Consider the following 10357-nt stretch of genomic DNA (forward strand, 5'->3'; position numbering starts at 1 on the left):
TACAATAGTCCAGACGGGAATGAATAAGAGAAACAGTAAGAGTTTTTGCAGAGTCGAAAGTAAGAAAAGGGCGAATTCTAGAAATGTTTTTGAGATGCAGATAAGAAGAGCGAGCCAGTGATCGGATGTGGGGGGTGAATGAAAGCACGGAATCAAGGATGACCCCCAAGGCAAGACTATTGTTCATCTGTGATATTTTTTTTTATTCGAGTTTTATTAGTGTTAGTTTTTACTAGGGTTGAGCGAAACGGATCAGACATTTTCAAAAATCGCCGACTTTCGGCAAAGTCGGGTTTCGTGAAACCCGACCCAATCCCAGTGTGGGATCGGCCATGCTGTCGGCGATCTTTGCGCCAAAGTCCCGTTTCGTATGACGCTTTCAGCGCCATTTCTCAGCCAATGAAGGTGGACGCAGAGTGTGGGCAGCGTGATGACATAGGTCTCAGTCCCCACCATCTTAGAGAAGGGCATGACAGTGATTGGCTAGCTTTCTGCGGCGTCACAGGTGCTATAAAGGGGCGTGCACGCCGACCGACATCTTACTTCTGTCGATCTGAGCATAGGGAGAGGTTGCTGCAGCTTCGTCAGAAGCAGGGATATTGTTAGGGAGGAAATATTAACCCCCAAACCGCTTGTGCTGTAGCGATTTCCACTGTCCAACACCACCTTTTCTTTGCAGGGACAGTGGAGGCTAGATTTCTGTGCATCAGCTCTGTAGCTTATAAGGCTCCCTGATAGCTGCATTGCTGTTTGTACGCCGCTGTGCAAACCAACTGCTTTTTTAAAAGCAAAAGTCCTGTTGCTCCTTTCTGCGCAGTTCTATTGTTTATTTGTCCACACTGAGAAAAGCAAGGAGCAGCAGACACCGTTAGTAGGTCCAACCAAACAAGTAGGCCAAATGCAGTTTCATATTGTAAATATAGGCCGAATGCCTGAAGATTGAAGCTCAGCTTTGTTCAGTGGAGGAGAAAAGCAAGGAGCGGCAGACACCGTTAGTAGGGCCCAACCAAACTAGTAGGCCAAATGCAGTTTCATACTGAAAATATAGGCCGAAAGCCTGAAGATTGAAGCTTAGCTTTGTTCAGTGGAGGAGAAAAGCAAGGAGCGGCAGACACCGTTAGTAGGGCCCAACCAAACTAGTAGGCCAAATGCAGTTTCATATTGTAAATATAGGCCGAAAGCCTGAAGATTGAAGCTCAGCTTTGTTCAGTGAAGGAGAAAAGCAAGGAACGGCAGACACCGTTAGTAGGGCCCAACCAAACTAGTAGGCCAAATGCAGTTTCATATTGTAAATATAGGCCGAAAGCCTTAAGATTGAAGCTCAGCTTTGTTCAGTGGAGGACAGCTGTATTGAGTGGCGCAGACAGACACATGTAGTAGGCCTAAAATAAAAAAGTAGGCTCAATGCAGTTTAAAATAGGTTACAGGGGTACACAGGCAGCATTGGTTTGGTCAGCGGAGGACGATTGCAAGGAGTGGCGCAGACTTACTAGGCCTAAAATAAAAAAGTAGGCTCTATGCAGTTTAAAATAGGTTACAGGGGTACACAGGCATCATTGGTTAGGTCAGCGGAGGACGATTGCAAGGAGTGGCGCAGACTTACTAGGCCTAAAATAAAAAAGTAGGCTCTATGCAGTTTAAAATAGGTTACAGGGGTACACAGGCAGCATTGGTTTGGTCAGCGGAGGACGATTGCAAGGAGTGGCGCAGACTTACTAGGCCTAAAATAAAAAAGTAGGCTCTATGCAGTTTAAAATAGGTTACAGGGGTACACAGGCAGCATTGGTTAGGTCAGCGGAGGACAATTGCAAGGAGTGGCGCAGACTTACTAGGCCTAAAATAAAAAAGTAGGCTCTATGCAGTTTAAAATAGGTTACAGGGGTACACAGGCAGCATTGGTTAGGTCAGCGGAGGACAATTGCAAGGAGTGGAGCAGACTTACTAGGCCTAAAATAAAAAAGTAGGCTCTATGCAGTTTAAAATAGGTTACAGGGGTACGGTACACAGGGAGCATTGGTTTGGTCAGCGGAGGACGATTGCAAGGAGTTGCGCAGACAGACTTAGTAGGCCTAAAATAAAAAAGTAGGCTCAATCCAGTTCTATACTGGTAACAGGAGTAAACTCTCTTTTTTGTTCGATGGAGGACAACTGGAAGAAGTGGCTGACACAGTAAGTTGGCCAAAATAGTAAAGTGGCCTAAATGTCTGCAAAAAAAATGTTCCTAAATAAACAGGTGGCAAAGCTAGGTACAGGGGTGGGTTCCTCTGCTGAGTAGCAGACAGTGGTAGTTCGCGCACAGTATTCACAGGTCTAAATGGAGGGCAGGGCCCCTGTATATTTTTACTATCATCTATCATTTCAACAAATTTGTATTGGCAGTGCCATTGAAGGATTTAACAGCACAGACTAAACAGTGGTGGAGCCGTGAGAGGTAAGTTTTGCAAGTGGTACAGCACTGTTTGAGCTGGGGGGGAACACTCTCTCATGGGCGGCGGTACTGGCCCAGGGCCCCTCATATTACGACGGTGTGTCTGACGTTGGGTGTGCACCACCACCGCCAGAGACACTTCATTGTACTATGAGGGACCCTGTGCCACTGCCATCGGCCAAAAGTGGGCACACCCACCTGTCCAGGCAAACGGCACTCGCACGGGTGCTTGCGCCAAGTGGTGACCACGGCCCCGTGGGGGGAGTCAGCCCATTTAGGGAGGTGTAAAAATGGCCTATGGTGGACATTCAGCAGCTGAAAATGGAGGAATTGGAGCAGTCAGTAAGAGGAGGCCAAAAGCAAGGCCTTTTTACAGGAAAGCTACGTGTCAGCAGGGGAAGGTGGGGCAAAATATTTAGAAATCCATGATTGGTTCATTTTAATGAAGGTTAGATCATCAACATTTTGGGTAGCCAGACAAGTCCTTTTTTCCTACCTACCTACGTTACGGGACGTTTGGTAGTTAGTCCAGGCTTGCAAGTGCATGCTGGTTAAATGTCTACGCATGCACGTTGTATTTAAATTTTTGACATTCTGCCCTCTGCTAAAGGTCCTTGAGCATTTCTTACAGATAACTTTGCACTGATCATTCGGATCGTGGTTAAAAAATTGCCAGACTGCACTCTTCCTACTATCGAATACCTTTTCAGGCATTGCACGCTGTGCTACTTTCACCGGATGGCCACGCTGTCCTAAAACTGTTTTTGGTTTTGACACACGGTTTTGGCCAGATACAGTTCTGCGCTCCCGCAAACGCCGATCAATCTGAATGGCCAGAGACATAGAATCACTCAGACCGAAAGGTGTGGGAAACCCCACCATAACATCTTTAACGGATTCAGAAAGACCCTTTCTGAAAATTGCCGCCAAAGCATCATCATTCCATTTAGTCAACACAGACCATTTTCTAAATTTCTGACAATACAATTCTGCCGCTTCTTGACCCTGAGACAGGACCAACAAGGTCTTCTCCGCTTGATCCACAGAATTTGGTTCATCATATAATAATCCTAAAGCCTGAAAAAAGGAATCTACATTAAGCAAGGCCGGATTCCCAGATTCCAGGGAAAATGCCCCATCCTGAGGATCACCACGCAGCAGGGAGATGACAATTTTAACCTGCTGAATGGAATCACCAGAGTATCGAGGTCTCAGAGCAAAAAACAGTTTACAGTTGTTTTTAAAACTCAAAAATTTCAACCTGTCCCCAAAAAACAAATCAGGAGTAGGAATCTTAGGCTCTAAAACTGGAATCTGAACAATATAATCAGAAATACCCTGTACCCTAGTAGCAAGCTGGCCTACACGAGAAGCTAATCCCTGAACATCCATGCTAGCACAAGACTCCTCAGCCACCCAGAGAAAAAGAGGGAAAAAAGACAAAGCAGGCTACAGAAAAAAAATGGCTCTTTCTTCCCTTCTTCTGAGATGCATTTAACTCATTGTTGGCCAGTTGTACTGTTATGATCCGGTGACCTTGGAGCCGCATGAGACTTTCTCAGGAGTAGGTGGAACCTGTACTGACCGCAAACCCTAAACTGTCACCGCAACTAGAAGTAGCCATGGGGTGTACCTAACACATCCTAGACACCTCGACACAGCCGGAGGACTAAATACCCCTATAGATGGAAATGGGAATTCTATCTTGCCTCAGAGCTGAACCCCAAAGGATAGGCAGCCCCCCACAAATATTGACTGTGAGTATTAGAGGAAAGACACACGCAGGCAGAAATCAGGATTTAGCAAAAGAGGCCACGCTAGCTAAATAGGAAAGGATAGGACAGAATACTAAGCGGTCAGTATTAAAACCCTAAAAATATCCACAGCAGATAATACAAAAATTCCACCATCTAACTAAAGACATGGAATGTATATCTGCATCTCCTGAGAATCCAACTTGACTGAAATATCCAAACACAGTCTAAGCTGGACAAGAAAAAACATTGAATAGTACTGAATTGTAAAGCACACAGCATGTGTGCTGCAGAAACAAAACCAGACACTTATCTTTGCTGGTTTGGCAGCAGGGCAGGAGGAACCAGACAGAGATGCAAAACCTCCAAGAACAATGGACAACTGGCAAGGGCTAATGAATCCTGCACACCTAAATATCCCAGTCAGAGCTGCAATCAGCAGGGACACCTGCCCATGATTGCAACCCAGGGACAACTGCATTACTACCAACAACCACCGGAGGGAACCCAAGAGCAGAATTCACAACAGACCTCGCCAGGAGCAGGTGACTATGTCACAGGCGCCACTCCCCCTCCCCTGCCGACTCCCCTGGGACAATGACTCGAGTATAAGCCGACAGGGGCACTTTCAGCCTAAAACAATGGGCTGAAAATCTCAGCTTATACTCAAGTATATACGGTAACATTATAAAAAGCCTTTTCAGCATCTAAAGCAAGTAAGGCCGGGTTCCCTGAGTTTTTTCTTCTAGTTTTACTCCATCTTTACTGCCAGAACTGTATGGACATTCAGCACTATTTTTCAAATCCACCTAGTAAGGTCCTACTAAATTAGGTAAAAGGAATGATAAGTGGTCATCTATAATCTTAGACATTAAGTTTAACATCTTGGTTAATTAAAAATATATATCATCCAGGATTAGTTGGGTCCCTAACTTGTTTATACAGAACTTTAATGTATGCTGTGTTACCCGACTGCAAATATACCTTCTCTCTTAATATACGATTAAAAACTTCTCTTAATGGGGTTGTCATTTCCCCAACCAAAATTTTGTAGAACTCTCCCGGCAGCCCGTCTGGGCCCAGGGCCATGTTTATTTTCAAGGATTTCATTACTTATTATTATTATTATTATTTTATTTATTTATTTTATTTTTTTTTCTTCATTACTTATTAGGGCATTCAAACTTTCTCACTATCTGAAATTGATGGAAGGGATAATGTATCCAGGCTTTCTTCTCTGCCATAGGTTCTTGTCTATACAATGCATTGTGGTATTGGAGTAGAATATTGTTTATCATTTTTGGATCTCTTTGTAAGCTGCCGATAAATGTTGTAGGTGTCTGACCTTTTTCCAGTCGTGCTAGCAATTATCCGGCCTTATTGCCATATTTAAAAAATTCTAATTATTTTGATTTCCTTTCAATCTTTCTAATCTTTCTAACAATAAGTCAAATTTTGCTTTAGCTTTAATTTATTTTTCCCGGTTAATCGGGTTTGAGGCCTTCAAGTATTTTGTATATAGACTCTTATAACGCTTAGATTTTTATTAGCCTCATTATATGCTAGTGTTAGTCTTAGATTTGAGAAATTGTATGTATCCAATGATATGTCCTCTAATCACTGCTTTTGCTATATCCCAAAAGCGATGAGAATCATCTACACTGTGTGCAGAATTATTAGGCAAGTTGTATTTTAGAGGATTATTTTTATTATTGATCAACAACTATGTTCTCAATCAAACCCAAAAGACTCATAAATATCAAAGCTTAATATTTTTGGAAGTTGGAGTGTTTTTTTTTTTTAGATTTGGCTATCTTAGGAGGATATCTGTTTGTGCAGGTAACTATTACTGTGCAGAATTATTAGGCAACTTAATAAATACAAAATAAATTCCCATCTCACTTGTTTATTTTCACCAGGTAAATCATTATAACTGCACAAAATTAAGAAATAAACATTTCTGACATGCAAAAACAAAACCCCAAAAAATTAGTGACCAATATAGCCACCTTTCTTTATGATGACACTCGACAGCCTTCCATCAATAGATTCTGTCAGTTGCTTGATCTGTTTCCGATCAACATTGCGTGCAGCAGTGTTACGCCGTAGGAAATGGGTACAAGGAGTGGACCCACTGGACCGTGGAACCGAACTGCCCCCGAGTGAGCACTCCAGAGTGGGACCAACCCCTATACAGGGATTGTTAGGAGGCAAGCACAGGGACCTCAAGAACCACGGACGCCAGGACCAGGGATCGGCTCAAAGAACAGGAAAAGGGGGAACCGAGGAGAAATGACAAGAGGAAATGAAAACCGGACTTGAGGAATGGAGGAACACGGGAACAGGAACTGAGGAAGGAAACAGAAGAGGAGATGAAAACTGGACTGAGGAATGAAGGACACTGGAACAGCGGAACACGGGAGCAGGCACTGAGGAAAGACAAAGGAAGAACAAGGGGTTAAACGGCAAAAGACTGGAGAAGCACAGGAAAACACTGCGACCTAACTATGGCAAAGAAACTCGATAATCAGGCACCTCCACTAAGGAAGGAGGGCCTGAAATACCTGATGCCGGACACCGATAGGCCAGGAAGAACTGCCGGGTCAGGTCACGCCAGGAGAGAAGAGAGGAAGAGAGTGCGCGTGGTCAGACCCTACTGCCCCTGCGCAACACACAGGAGCGCGCACCTGAGGGACGAGAGGACGCACGCCGGGATGCCAGCACCGAGCCCCGGAGGGAAGAGGACACAGCGGGTAGAGCAAGCGACCTGGCGGCAGGAGGCAGAGCAACGGGAGCCGAGGAAACAGTACCCCCTCTCTTACACCCCCTCCCTCTGTTTTTAGATAAAAACTTCTTAAGAATGCGAGGAGCATTAATGTTTTCCCTGGGTTCCCAAGACCTCTCCTCAGGACCGAAGCCCCTCCAATCAACCAAAAAGAAAGTCTTGCCCCTGACTCTTTTGGATGCTAAAATATCCTCCACTTCAAAAACGTTATCTGCAGAAACTGGAGCAGGAGAAGAGCAAGGAACAGAATGAAAACAATTAAGAATGACCGACTTCAGGAGAGAGACGTGGAAGGCATTAGGAATACAGAGCGAGACAGGCAACCTGAGCTTGTAGGCAACATTGTTGATGCGCCGGAGGACTTCAAAAGGACCGATATAACGAGGTCCAAGCTTGTAAGAAGGAATCTTCAATCTAATGTATTTAGAAGGCAGCCAAACTTTTTCGCCAGGAAGAAAAGATGGAGCATCCAAGCGCTTCTTGTCAGCATGTCTCTTCATGCGTTCACCCGTCCTCACCAAGGACTCCTTGGTCTCTAGCCAGATCTTGGAGAATTCCGTAGTCTCTGAGTCTGCTACAGGAATACCGGTGGTGGTAGAGACGGGCAAAGGAACCCTGGGATGCATACCAAAGACCACAAAAAACGGAGATTTGCCAGAGGACTCGCTAGGATGGTTATTATAGGCGAACTCAGCCCAAGGAAGGAGACTTGACCAATTATCGTGATGTGCATTAGAGAAATGGCGAAGATAGGATGCCAACACCTGATTGACACGTTCCACTTGACCGTTGGTTTGAGGGTGATATGCGGAGGAAAAATCCAACTTGACCTCCAGAAGACCACACAGAGCCCTCCAGAATCGAGAAGTAAACTGAACTCCTCGATCCGACACCATGTGAGAGGGGAATCCATGAAGTCGGAAAACATGCTGGACAAAGACTTTAGCCAATTCTTGAGCAGAAGGTAGTTGCTGTAACGGAACAAAGTGTGTCATCTTGGAGAAGCGGTCTACCACTACCAGGATGGTAGTGAATCCGGAAGAACAAGGCAAATCCGTGATGAAATCCAAGGCAATGTGTTGCCAAGGAGCAGAAGGAACAGGTAAAGGAAGCAGAAGTCCAGAAGGGAATTGTCTGGGAACCTTGACCTTGGCGCAAGAGGGACAGGAAGCCGAGAAGTCAGCCACATCTTGGCGGAGAGAGGGCCACCAGTAAAACCGAGAAATGAGTTAAAAAGTCTTCTTAACCCCGACATGACCAGAGATTTTGGAGGAATGACCCCAGCGCAACACTAGAGTCCTTTTGGTCTCAGGAACAAAGGTCTTGCCTGGCGGTGGAGAAATCAACCTCACGGGAGCCACAGAAATGATCTTGACCGGATCAATGATGTGAGAGAGATCCTCCTCAGAATTTTGAGGTTGAAGTGATCGAGATAAGGCGTCCGCCTTGACGTTCTTCAGACCAGGACGAAAATGTTACTCGAAATCAAAGTGAGCGAAGAATAGAGACCACCTGGCCTGTCAAGGATTGAGCCTCTGGGCTGACTGGATGTAGGCCAGATTCTTGTGGTCAGTGAAAATAATAAATGGATGAACAGCTCCCTCCAGCAAATGGCGCCATTCCTCTAAGGCCATCTTGATGGCTAGCAACTCTCTATCCCCAATAGAATAGTTGCACTCCACAGGAGAGAAGGCTTTAGAAAAGAACCCGCAGGAAACCAAATGACCTGAAGAGGACCTTTGAGATAACACTGTGCCAGCTCCGGTGGAAGAAGCGTCCACTTCCAGGACGAACGGCTTGTTAGCCTCAGGCCGATGCAATACAGGTGCGGAAGAAAAAGCCTGTTTTAGACTTGAAAAGCCTCTTCGGCCTCAGGAGACCATACAATAGGACTGGATCCCTTCCGAGTGAGATTGGAGATAGGTTTGATGATGGACGAAAAATGCGAAATAAACTGTCGGTAGTAATTAGCAAAACCGAGGAAGCGTTGGATAGCTTTCACCCCTGCCGGACGAGGCCATTGGAGAATAGCAGATAACTTCTCTGGATCCATCTCCAGCCCATTCTCAGAGACAATATATCCTAAAAAAGGTAAAGATGATTGCTCAAAGAGACACTTCTCCATCTTCGCATAAAGGTGATTCTCCCGAAGTCGCTGCAAGACGAGACGAACGCTCCTTCTGTGAGAAGACAGATCCAGTGAGAAAACGAGGATATCGCCAAGGTAGACCACCACACAGGAGTAAAGCATATCCCGAAAGATGTCTTTGACAAACTCTTGAAAAACTGCAGGAGCGTTACACAACCCAAAGGGCATGACGAAATACTCGTAATGTCCATCCCGGGTGTTAAAAGCAGTCTTCCACTCATCCCCTGAGTGAATACGCACAAGATTGTAGGCTCCACGTAGATCCAACTTCGAGAAAACCCACGCCCCTCTCAAGCGATCAAAGAGCTCAGGGATTAAAGGCAACGGGTATTTATTTTTTACCGTAATGTCATTCAGGCCCCGGTAGTCGATGCAAGGACGTAAAGAGCCGTCTTTCTTTTTTACAAAGAAAAAACTGGCACCAGCAGGCGAGGAGGATTTTCTAATAAAACCCTTAGCGAGGTTTTATTGGATGTACTCGGACATGGCAGACGTCTCAGCGGGAGATAAGGGATAGATCCGACCTCTGGGTAGCGTGGTCCCAGGACGTAATTCGACAGGGCAGACATAGGGCCGATGAGGAGGAAGAGTCTCAGCTTCTTTCTTGTCGAAAACGTCAGAGTAAGACCAATAGGCAGAAGGCAAGCCCTCAGGCTCGGAGGAGGTTAGAGAAACCGAAACTGGGCGGACTGAAGCTAAGCACCTCTCTTGGCATGGATGTCCCCACCGAAGAATCTCTCCAGAACGCCAATCCAGGACAGGTTCATGAGTACGAAGCCAAGGAAGGCCGAGCAGAAGAGGATGAGTCAAGTTGGGCAAAACATAGAGAGCAATCTTCTCTTGGTGCAGAGCTCCCACTTGAAGAGTCACCTCCTCGGTGACCATAGAGACGGACTCCTGAAGAAGCTTGCTATCTACAGAAGCAATCATTCGTTGACATTTCAGGGCGACCACTGGAATCTGGTATTTCTTCACCTCCTTAAGCCGAATAAAGTTACCTGCCGCACCCGAATCCAAATATGCTAGTTCCGAGCCACGTTTCTGACCCTGAACTATAAGAACAGAAAGAGTAAGAGGTGGAGAGGGTTCACACACACTTAGGAAGGCCTCTCTTACCAGTCCTAAGTGGAGGCGTTTCCCGGCCTCTCTGGACATGAGCGCAGGAAATGAGATGAGCTTCCACAGTACAAGCAGAGACCTTGTGCCAGCCTCTCTCTTCTGCGTTGGTCCGCCATCTTGAC

Source organism: Ranitomeya variabilis, chromosome 3, assembly GCF_051348905.1.
Source record: "Ranitomeya variabilis isolate aRanVar5 chromosome 3, aRanVar5.hap1, whole genome shotgun sequence".
Lineage (NCBI taxonomy): Eukaryota > Metazoa > Chordata > Amphibia > Anura > Dendrobatidae > Ranitomeya > Ranitomeya variabilis.